This window comes from Penaeus monodon, chromosome 10, assembly GCF_015228065.2.
Source record: "Penaeus monodon isolate SGIC_2016 chromosome 10, NSTDA_Pmon_1, whole genome shotgun sequence".
Lineage (NCBI taxonomy): Eukaryota > Metazoa > Arthropoda > Malacostraca > Decapoda > Penaeidae > Penaeus > Penaeus monodon.
Genome location: NC_051395.1, coordinates 902,210 through 914,709, shown reverse-complemented (window position 1 = coordinate 914,709; position 12,500 = coordinate 902,210). Strand labels below are relative to the sequence as shown.

Sequence of the window (12,500 nt, the reverse complement as noted above, 5' to 3'; positions counted from 1 at the left end):
CCCCACAACCTCCAACATCAACCACCCCATCCTCCCTTATTAATACCTTACAGCCTTATTACCCACCTCTCCATAACACTACCTCCCTCAACACTACTCCATCTTCGTCACGCCCCTGCCCTTCTACTACCCCTATCTCTACAACAACCTTGAATACTCTCTTTAGTGCAGCCAAATGGGACCGATTTTTCGTGATCCCTCCCACAGCTCCCTACTCTGACAACACCCTTCTCTTCCAACAATGTCTCCAAAAACAAGTAGGTAAAGTCTCTTTCCATAGCCGACCCGACCGCTCCCGTCTTGTCACAGTAACATCCGAAAACCAAGCTATAGCTTTAACAAAACTAACTGACCTATATGGTAACCCCATCCTTGCAGAACCCCATCCAACCCTCAATACTTGCACCGGAACAGTTTCAATCTCCCCAGCAAATTGCCCAGTCTATGACAAAGATTGGTCAGACTGTGGAGAAGACCTACTTGCCTGTCTCACAGACTATGATGCAACATCAGTACAATGCTACTCCATTCCCCCCAGAGGTCATCGAAAGAAACCCACTAACATAGCCAAAATTACCTTCCGTAGACATGACCTTCCCTTTAACGTCTACATAGGAGGAGAATCCCTCCCTGTTCGTCCATACCAACCTCCTCCACGTCAGTTCCAAAATTGTTGGCGTCTAGGACATCCAGCCAAACATTGCCGTTCCACAGCCAGATGCCCACTATGTGCCCAACCTGGCCATACCCGATCTAACTGCTCTGCACAATCACACACATGTGCCAACTGTGGCGGCCCCCATAATGTATTTTATAGGGGCTGTCCCACCTACAAATTTGAGTCTGAGGTAGCAACTCTCAGATTCAAACTTGGACTCACACTACGTGAAGCCAGACAGGAAGCATGTCGACGTGGTTTCTCTCTTACTCCTTACTCCAGTAATACTGCTCATTCTACCAATTCTCCTAAACCCACCCACCCTACATCTAACTCCCCCTCTTCTACCTCTTACCTTCCCCAGTCAAACTCTTTTGCCATCCTAAACCCAGACACTCCAATCTCTACTACAGATACTCCAATCACCACTACAACCCCAACACCTTCCTCTCCCTCCTCGCACTACCCATAACAGACAGAACAAACGTTCCACCCCCTCTTCCCCTACCACACAAACACCTCCACCTTCCTTTGCCCCTACGCTTGAGACACCAATCCTCTCTTCCCCCCCTCACAAGAAATCCTTTATCCCCCAAAACTCCCCAACCAACTCCTCAGAAGAAACTATTGAAAATATTCAAGATTACTTAATGAAAACTGAAACTCAACCTCCAAATCTTACAACTCCTGCTCCTTTCACACTGCAAGTAACTGCTGATATCCATCCTCCTCCTAACGATATTCCCCCTACACCCTATCCTCCTAACCCCTCCCAACACAGCCCATCCACCCCGACCCCAACCCCGCCCACATTAACCCTCCCACCATCCCCTCTATCCCTTCCATTCCCTCCTGGATACACACGTGAATCCCTTATGTAACCCTCCCACCATCCCCTCTATCCCTTACACACGTGAATCCCTTATGTCACAAATATCCCCTTACCCCCTCCTAGTAGAACACCAACTCCCACACCTCTCCCATATCAGACCTCTTGGTCCTTATCCCACCCTCTAGCTGCTTCCCCCTCAAAATCTCCAAAACTGAACTACAACAACTACTAGATAAAGTTAGAAAAGCAAGCGAAAAAGCTGGCTTGTTTCTTAATGCCAAGAAAACTAAGATCATGAAGATTCATGAAGATTCAAAGATAACCGGCAATGAACAATGATAAACATGTTACAATCAATGGAATGGTTGTGGAAAATATGAAAGAGTTCACTTATCTTGGAGCTGTTTTAACTAATACATATGATGATTCACTGGAGATAAAAAGAAGAATTGCCATTGCCAAAAACGACACACTTTCTCTCAATAACATCTGGAAAGACCGAAGCATTACCTTACGGACAAAGCTGAGGTTATTGAACTCATTAGTTTTCCCAATTGCATCATATGGTTCTGAGTGTTGGGTGCTGAAGAAGATAGACAAGAAAAAGATCAATAGTTTTGAAATGTGGTGTTACAGACGAGTACTACGTATTAACTGGACAGAGAAGAAAACAAATGATGAAGTGCTGAGAAAAATAAATTGTAATGACCGACTGTTGGACATCTTGAACAAAAGGAAATTAAAGTTTATTGGTCATGTGATGAGAAGTAAAAGTATTGAGAAAAACTTGCTGACAGGGATGGTGATAGGAAACAGAGGAAGAGGCAAACCAAAGACAAGACTGAGCGACAACATCAAAGATATTTGCGGGCTGTCGATGGTACAAGTGGAAAGAAAAGCGCAAGATCGAGTTGAGTGGCGAAGGATGGTGGAGAGGTCTACGGCTGCTCAAACATGAGCATACCGTTATTGATGATGATGTATGTATGTATATATGTGTGTGTGTGTGTGTGTGTGTATGTATGTGTGTGTGTGTGTGTGTGTGTGTGTGTGTGTGTGTGTGTGTGTGTGTGTGTGTGTGTGTGTGTATGAATTTCTTCTCATACTTTCCTCTCCTCATTTCTTCAAAAACATTTATAAACTTATTTTATCTTTTAATAAATCTATTTTGTCTGTAGAAGACTTAGATACATATATATGTAAAGAGAGATAGATAGGTAGAGGGCTAGAAATATAGATAGAGATATTTAACATTTTATCACAGTATATGCTGAGGCCATGTTTTTGCATATTAATATTTGCAGATGACCTTATCAATGAGGAACATATTGAGCTGTACTTGAGGATGTGTTACCTTGCTGAAGTTCCCGTTGACCCGTGGGTGAGCGATTTCTTTGTGCTGCTATTCTAGATTGCATACGTATGTGCAAAAACTTGGACGTGTATTTACGAGCTGGGAATATGTGGCATTAAAGATTTTTTTGTAGAGTTCGACAGATTTATGAGTTCAAGGAAAATGTGAATGAGAAATGTTAAGACAAATGGTTTTAAGTATAATTTTTATTCATATGAAGCAATTATATGTTTTCATACTATACGTTAAGTAATAATAGTAAAGGAAAACATGGTTAATGTATAATATATCATAAACTGCAGGACGTCCTCAGTCGACTAAAAAGGCTGAAGTTGGAGCCAAACCGTGAAATCCTGGAGCTCTTCATGCTGCTGTTTGGATGGGGGGGAGACCTAGGGGGAGCAACCAGCACCCTGGCCATCATGAAGGAGCGAGACATTCCCATCACCGAAACCACGTTTTCCTCTCTCATTGTGGCCCATGGAGTCAATAAGTAAGTAGACCCATACGAAGGTGCATTGTATTAGGATATAAACTGCATCAGTTGTTGGCAGTTCATGCATTGTTGTATGTTTTTGATAGGATGAGAGGGACTTCTTTTAAGTGAGTTAGTTTTTAAAGAAGAGTAAAGATTTTTTTTGTTTTGTTTTGTTTTTTGTTTTTTGTTTCCTGTAGTTCTGTGTTTCTGTACTTTATTTCATAAGTGTATAAGTATATTTCATTTGATTAGTGTATAAGTATCAAATAATTTAAAAAATATATAAAACAATGTGAAAGTTAACAGAAAAAAATTAAAGCTTAAAAGAAAAAGAGACAAGGGTATTGTAGAGTACAGTAAAAAAGAAAAAAAGAAAAAAAAATGTAAATCCGCTGCTTTGTGTAAAATTAATTTTAATGGAGCAGTTATATACAGATTTTTAAAATTCAGTGTGATTTTCAGATTATTGTACTTTGGCTGTATGCCCATAACTTAAATAAATGCGGGGGAAAACTAAATATTTTTTGCAGATATTTTAAGATTCGCTACTTTACAGGGATCCACAGGGTATTCAGTCTGTCCTGGACACAATGAGGAGTGTGCAGATGGCCCCCACCAGGGTCACATACGAAGCACTCATGACAGCCTATGCCGTTTCTGGCCTGATCTCGGAGGTGAAGCGCATGGCTAGACAGATAAAACAGGAAAAAATCAGCCTGTCTCAGAGCCAGCTATCGTCTGTACTTCTCAGCCTTATCAAGAGTAGCCAAGCTGGGTCAGGATTTGAAAATATAGATTATGTAGGTGTGAAGAGTCTTTTGACTATATTAAAAATGATTTGAGTGTCTAATGCTTATGAAATAAAAGCAAAAGATGTATGTAGTGACAAAGAAATATTAGTTCTGGTAGGATTCTTATTTTCTGAGGTATTTTATGATTATAGACGTGACTATAACACAAGTACATGACAAGCAAAATATGATCCAAAAACTTTGTTATTGAGTATAAGGTCCAAAAGAACAACTAGGAAATATGAATAGAAGGAATGATTGAGGATCCCACATATTAAATTGAGGATGTTTTCTGCGTAAATATCTTTTTAGGAAAAAGTCTGATTTCTAGTTTATTAGACTAATTATCTCCACTTTCAAAGATTGTAAGAATGATGGAGGAAGCTGCAGGCAAGATGGATATGTCGAGGCTTATGCTACAGTGTATCCATTCTGGTTACGTGAGGGAAGCTGTTCATCTTTTGCCGAAACAGCCTCTGATACGACAGAACAACCACCTGTATACGAATGCAATGGTTTATTTGCGAGAAATGGTTCACGCCAGAGTGGTAAGTAAATTCATATTATTTTCATGTCTAATCTGATGCAGTTTATGAGATAATTATATAAAGATATATATATATATGTATATATATGTATATATATATATATGTATATATATATATATATATATATATATATAAACATATGTATATATATAAATATAGATATATATGTATATATATAGAAATATATATATATAATAATATATATATATATAGATATATATATATAATATTATATAATATTATTATATATACTTCATATATATATATATACTATATTATTATATATATTATATATATATATCTATATATATATATATATCTATATATATATATAGTATATATATATATATATATTGTAGTATGTATATATATATGTAGGTATGTACACACACTTTTTTTTCTTTGTGTGTGTGTGCGTGTGCGTGCATGTGAGCGTGAGCGTGAGCGTGTGTGTGTGTGTGTGTGTGTGTGTGTGTGTGTGTGTGTGTGTGTGTGTGTGTGTGTGTGTGTGTGTGTGTGTGTGTGTGTGTGTGTGTGTGTGTGTGTGTTATAATACTTATTAAACTAGGGTAGTATATCATATTATCAAACTTAATACCCTGTTACAGAGGCCATCTTTAGGAAATGACCACAGTTAGGACTCTGAAATATAATATGTAAGTAATTTGGGACAAATGTAATTAGATTTCATAGATTATTTTCCTTTATCATCAGGAACCAGACTTACTGGTGGAAATGTGTAGTGATATTCGTAAGCAAGAAATAAACCAGTACTCCTTCGAAGTTGCCCTGGAATGTGCTCTGGCAGAACACCGAGAGGAGTTGGCCTGGGCACTGATCCGAGCTCTTAAGGCGGCAGGGAGGCCCGTGAGACAGCACTATTTCTGGCCTCTCCTTCATTACTGTGCCCTTACTAACAGTTCATCAAGTAAGCTGAACAGAACATGGATGCAATAAAGTTGAAATGAATCACAGGATCCCAAAAAGGAAAATGCAGACTCCTCTCTTCAGACTGTAACACCAGAATGAACCAATGTGGATGTGTTTCATTTAAGCCAGTGTTATTTTAGGGGATATGATCTTATTTGTAGGAATGTATATTATTGTTGGTTATGTTAACTTCAAGGATTTAAATCCATTTGATATGAGTGAACTGGCATTTATGAGAAATAGAAACTTTCATCTTCTTGTTCATTTATGCTTCTAAAATGATCATTTCATCAAAGCATTACATTACTTTTTCTTTATACGCACATTAGTTTCAACAAGTAATGCCTTAAGATTCAACTGGTTTTGGATCTATATAAAACCCTGAATATTGAATATTCTTTTGATTAAACCAGATAATCACAAAACACACTACCCAGATGTATTCCACAGAGTGCTTGGTGCATCAAAGAATGGTGACCTTGGATGTTGTACAGACTTGGAAACTCTCCGTGATCATGTGATACCAGGCCTCATCATTAACCACCCTATGTTAACACTAGAAATGCTTCAAGGTGCTGGCTTAACAATCTCTCAGGCAACCACACCTATACTTATTGTCCTCATTCAGAATAAGATGCTTGACCAGTGTTTTGAGTTTGGTAAGTTAGTGTACAGTATGTTTTGTTTTCTTTCGTGACTTTCAGTTTGTGCATTTCTACTTCATGGCATAAAATGTTGTGCCTTGAATGTAATTTGTGCCATACAGCAATGTAGCAACAGTAACCTGCTGAGAAAAATAATTGTTAAACCCAAATTCCAAAGGCAATGCAATTTGCAGGTTATCTTTTTAATGGATATATTTGTCAAAATATATCCCAAAGATAATACAGTTTTATTATGCATTTTCAATAATTGAAATGTATTCAATGTATATTCCCAGTGAGAGAAGTGAAGCCGTTATCTCTGCGAGACTCATTGCCCCATGGCATCTGTTTGGGCCGCCAGTCCTCAAAGGGTTATATCTCTTTTGGGCATCTTATGGAAATGATAGAGCTGTAAGGTTTTGTCATATATATAACTGTTCCTTTTGGAATTTTCATCAATTTTGTTACATATGTGAATTTCATATCATTAATATTCTGTAGGTTTCATATTTGGATCAGAAAAGATATCTTGGGCATTGTGAATGTCGTTTCAGGCATTTTGAACACGGAACTTATAATTTTTCCTCTTTCTTTCTCTTTCTTTGTCACTCCCTTAGACTCTTAATGAGGAGGAGCTGGAGCCAGATTGGGGTGGGCAGTTCGTCATAGACTTGTTGAATTCAAGAGCTGGACTTAGTGTCAATCAGATTCGTCCTCTCTTTGAGGTAAGGTTTGTGCATAAATATTTTACCGTATATTTGCTCGAATTTATGAATCGATGATAATGAATCCATCATCGTTGATCTAAGTTATATTTCAGCATGTTTCACTAACTGATTTGCCTTTGCCTTCAGGAATTACAGAAGCACAAGATTAGGGTTTCTGAAAGTGCAGTGGATATTATGATGACCAGGACCAACAAGGTAATCCAGCAAGCCATTCGAGACAAACTCGGGCTCGTCCTTCGATCCTTCGGTAGGGCAGCCTCCGAAGGAAGAAGAGTATAATCTCCTTCACACTCCTGTGAGTAAGAGATAATGAAAAGTTTTGGTTCTGAAAGAATATTGCAGAATTTGGTCTGTTACAAATTATGCTTAAATTTATCTGTTTATCATATCATTGTTTTTACCATTGTAGATTATATATTATTGTGTAAATATAGATTCTTGAGATCTTTTATGGTCCATAGAGTCTTAATAATTATTTTATTAAGGTAGATTTTAATGGGAAGAGTGCTACATATTGCAGACTTCAGATATTATAGAAGCTGTAAATAATGGATATATTGAACCCTGAAGTCTGAGGCCACTGAGTGTATATGGACTTTTGATGTTTGGTCTGAATTGAGCCTAGCCTCTCAAAAACTGGGGATCTATTTTACTATTTTTTCTCACTCTCACTTCTTTACTTTTTTCACTATTGGTTGGAGGTTGGGAATTTGAAATTTGAATTTGAAAAAGCAATTCTGGTAAGTGGAAAGAGCCTAATTATTTTCCATTTAGTTTGTCATTCATAGTTATATGGACTGTGGCTTAGTGAATGACATTTATGTTATGTATTTATTGTTTTACAGAACAAAATGAATGTCGAGGAATTGGAGTGCCATCTTGTGGAACTGCGTGCCAAAGGCCTGAATACAAGGGGAACTTTGCGAAGGCTGCTCATCATGCATGCATCGAACAACAATACTCAACGTGTTCTTGCACTCATTAAGGTAGAGCTGTCAGTTATACTTTGAGTTATGCTCATAAAGATTTGTGATTTTTTTTTTTTGTGTGTGTGAGAATAATAAGTCTTTGTTAGATGTATGTCGACATTTACTCATGGTGATTTTATGCATGATTCCTGGAATAGGAGTAAGGTTTAGGATTGGAAAGAGAGCATAAAGTCAATAGTCTTCACTTCAAGAACAAAGTTATTTTTTATGACATACATAGATAAAAAAAAAAAAATTGTAGTCCTGTGGAAGCAGATGAAGTGTATAGCTAAACATTTGATGCAAGGCAAAGCTTTTCCTTCTTCTTCATGAACATTTTCAGTATAGTGATGAGGAGTTTGATGCAAGGCATATCTTTTTCTTCTTCAAGAACATTTTCAGTATAGTGATGAGGATTTAATAGGAGGCAAAATCTTTTTCTTTCTTCTTCAAGAACATTTCAGTATAGTGGTGAGGGATTTAATACAAGGCAAATCTTTTTCTTCTCCTTCAAGGAAGCAGAGGACAGGTGAAGTCAGTCTCAGTGGTGGTATGATGTCAAGTATCATGACCACCATGACAGAGAGTGGCAGTGCAGACAGTGCTTTGGCTGTATATAATGAAATGCAAACAAAATACCCTTATTTAATGTGGACTCTTATAAGTTATTGATCGTGCACACTCTTGGTGAAAAAGAAGAGGACGGAAGGTGGGTGATTTGTCATGTGGCGATTAGTTGATGTGATGATATTGATGATTCATAAGTTAGATCTTGTTGATATTGACTATCAAATTTTAGATCTTGTCATAGTTAAGATTACTTGACTTTAGTGAAAATCAAAGTTTACCATCTCAAGTTGCCTTCACTAATCCACCAAGTTGGGATCCAGTTGTTGATCTTCCTTACAAATGAAGTACAGGGTAAAGATGGCACCATAATGTCTATGTACCATTATACTATTGGTACCACTATATTTTCTGGAGGTATAAATCTAACTCATTCTTTTCTAAAAGTATTGATAGTCACTTTTTAATGTTTTGCTGTTACTTCTATTATTTGCTAGTCACTTAGTAAGTATATTGGAGGTAGAATGTAAATAAAGCCCAATGATATAGGAGCCAAGAAGTAGTCATGCAAACTCTTGACTGCCAGATGCAATTTTGGTCCAAAATCATCAGAAACCATAAACTTTTATTAGTTTCATCCTTGTTCTTGTAGGTATTAATGTAGACTTATACGTTATATATATATATATTTTTTTTATTATATGAGAGACTCCTAATGTTACCCACCATTGATTTCAGATGCAGTTAATATCCTGGAAGATATTTAGAACAGTATTCAAACCACACGTTAAAAAGCTGTCAAAAGAAATTGCTGGAATCTTTTAATGGCAGCAGCAGAAAATCAGGATCATACAATACAAAAAGAATATTGATATTCTTCAGACAAATGATGTATAACTGTAGATACAGTTATAGCAGGACCATTGATAAAACAAGACTTAATAGGTAAGTACAATATTTCATATCCTTTGCAAGTTGATGATGAAACATGTTCGAATTAGAATATTGAAATCCCATTTTTAGGCTTAACTAGGCCAAGTACTATCTTTCTCATATTGATCATATCTCTGCTAGAAGCCAAGTTCACATTATATATGCAAGGCAGACCATAGTACTAAACATAATACCACCAGTGAACCCTGTGGAAGTTGGTTCTTACCTCTGTGCTTCACCCCCTCACATCTTCAGTCAAATGATAAAAAAAATCTTCTTGAAGGAACTGGAAAAATTTTAAAAGTGCATGATTAAGCTTTTTTAATAGGCAAAGAATTCTGTATGACACGCACTCATATACATTAAAAGATACAGCGTTATTTTGAGAAATTCCTACTTTTTCCTCCTGGTTCATGTCCCTGGAACTCGGTTTTACCCGTAAGTTTTGACATCACTAATAGCAAAAAGGTGATCCATATCAAAATTTATAAATATGTGGGAAAATACTGAAGTAAAAATCAATTAGAATTCATTTGATACCACTCTCAGGTCCACATTGCAAAATTATTATATACTTCTCCCACTGTTTTAGTATTGTTTATATGTGTTTTCCTGTTCATTCTTTCTCTTGCTCTCTCTCTCTCTTTCTTTCTTCTCTCTTTCTTTCTTTCTTTCTTTCTCTATTTCTTTTCCTTTCTTCTTTCTTTCTTTCTTTCTTTCCTTGTTTCTTTCCTTTTCCTTTCTTTCTTTTTTATATGGAGCTTTTAGACACATAATTTAATTCCCTTTTTAAGTCTCGTTTTATTTGATATTTTATGTATTTATTTAGATTTTGAAGAAAGAGAAGTTAGATTGTGTTTATCTCTGCCATTGTTCTGATTGTCTGTGGAATGTCAGTGGCATATAAAAAAATGAGAGAAAGATCACATGTATTAATAGGTGTTTAGTTTGTCTATGCTAGATATTAACTCTTTTTTCATTCTGTCTTTCTCTGTTTTATCTTCTCATATAATTATACCCAGATTTTATTGGACTCTCAGCTAGTGTTTATTGTATTTCAGTGGTGATTTAGCAGGGGCAGTGAAGGAGGCTGAATATATCTGGAAAGAGCACAAGTGTCTACCAATGAGGATTGAAATTCTTGTCCAGTTGACTCTGCTTTCGAAGCAAGGTGGTACGAGGTATATATGTTTTTTTTTTTTTTCTTTTTTTTTTTTTTTTTATTAGATGGGATGGTGCTTGGGTTTATGGATGAAAATTCCCTTTTTTCTCCTCTCTTCAGTAGATATAATAAAGAAAATCCGTGCATGGGTTGAAGTTTAGTCACCTGTCAGTGTTTTAGATGCAAGGTCAGTGTCACAGTTCTAGATACTGGGTCATGGATGGTGGCATTGTTGGTCTGAGGATATATTAGTTAATTATTTATGAATGCTGACTCACCATAAGCATTAAAGCCAAGTACTTCCTCATTCTGTAGAATTCCTTAGACCATTTTTTTGTTACCACATAATCAGGGGATTAAGTTAAGTTTACTTTTTGTCTAAGGTTGAGGTATGGCAGTTTGATTCAAGGGAAATGGAGTTAACTGAATTGGTACTGAATCTGGTAAAAATACTTTAATCCTTCACATAATATGTGAAATCTGAATTACATGAAACTGTTCCAAATAAAAGAGGAATACTAAATCATCTCTTAATTTCAGTGTTATCATTTAACTTGTTATCAACTTCCATGGTTTCAGATCAAAGGTGAATGATAATCTTTATCCAATCCATGTTAGATATAATTGTCATGTCAAAGGGTTCTCTGCAAGCTCACCACGACTTACTGTTTGCTTGTTTGGAAGCGGGACAACCATCAGATGCTAAGAAAGTGCTACAGGTATGTTATATGAGTTGTTGATTATGAAGAAGATAAAAGAAATTTGTAATATAGATATCAGTCATTATGGGAGGATGTTGGTAGACTTGCTAGTAATACGTATATTGATGATGACGGACCGGTTTTCTAGTGGCTTTTTGAGATGAATTACTTTAGATATTTCGTGGGCACAGGCACTCACTCACGCTTGCACTTACACTCACACTTTTACCCAGAAAGGTAGATGTATAATCAGATGAATGCATATATCATATTACATATCATTTGTATCAAGTGGAAGATAAAGAATGCAGGAAATTAGTCATCTAAATCCCAGATCTGGTATCTTGATCTGCCAGTGGCAACTTGGCATCTTTCTAATTTGGGTTCATGTTCACTAGTAATTTTTTGATCGTTAACTCTTGAGAATTGATGATAAACATGGCATTGTTTCTTGTTTCAGAACATGGGCAGAAATGTGAACATGCAGTTAGTGGAGCGCCAGTGCGACAGATATGCCAAGACAGAAAAGGATGAACCTCTTTTGCATTTCCTCACTGCCTGTCGAGGAACTAATACCGTTGACCAGTACAAAATCTACAAAGCTCTCCTCAATCTGTACTGTAAGTTTCAGTTGTATAGTTGCAGAATGTGGAATTTATTATTCCATTTTTTAAATATTGTACTGAAAATATATTTGTATACAGTAAGCACTGGATAGATTTATACTGTAAAGTTATTAGTTTGAGTATTTTTTCTCATAATATTTGATAATAGTATTGAATACTTACAACAGTACATAACACTTAAAACTCAAGAAATTCCTCATTATCTGCAATTTCTTCTCATAATATTAACCCCTTTCAAAGACTAATGACTGACTGACCTTATTATATGATGGAGAGCCCTTGATTGATCTGCCATGGTATCCCACTCATATCTTTATATTGGAATATTATCTACCACAAATTGTAAGCAAAATATTATCCTGATCACTGTTGCTGTGCTAATATTTTTTGCTAATGAAGAAGGTTATTACTTTTGCCAAACATCAGAGATATGAGGACAAAGTTTCCATTTTGTGTTCAAGAAGAATTTTAAAATGGTATCTTCATGATAGATTGCATTACGTAATATCTTTATAAGTGATCACGTCTTAATATACTGTTATAACAAATTGTATTATGTAGTAATTCCAAAATAGATTAG

At 36.2% G+C, this 12,500-nt stretch overlaps 1 pseudogene; it reads left to right on the top strand.

Annotated features, from left to right (window-relative positions):
• LOC119577724 overlaps positions 1–12,500 on the top strand; it is a 17,783-nt pseudogene that overhangs the window by 4,833 nt on the left and 450 nt on the right.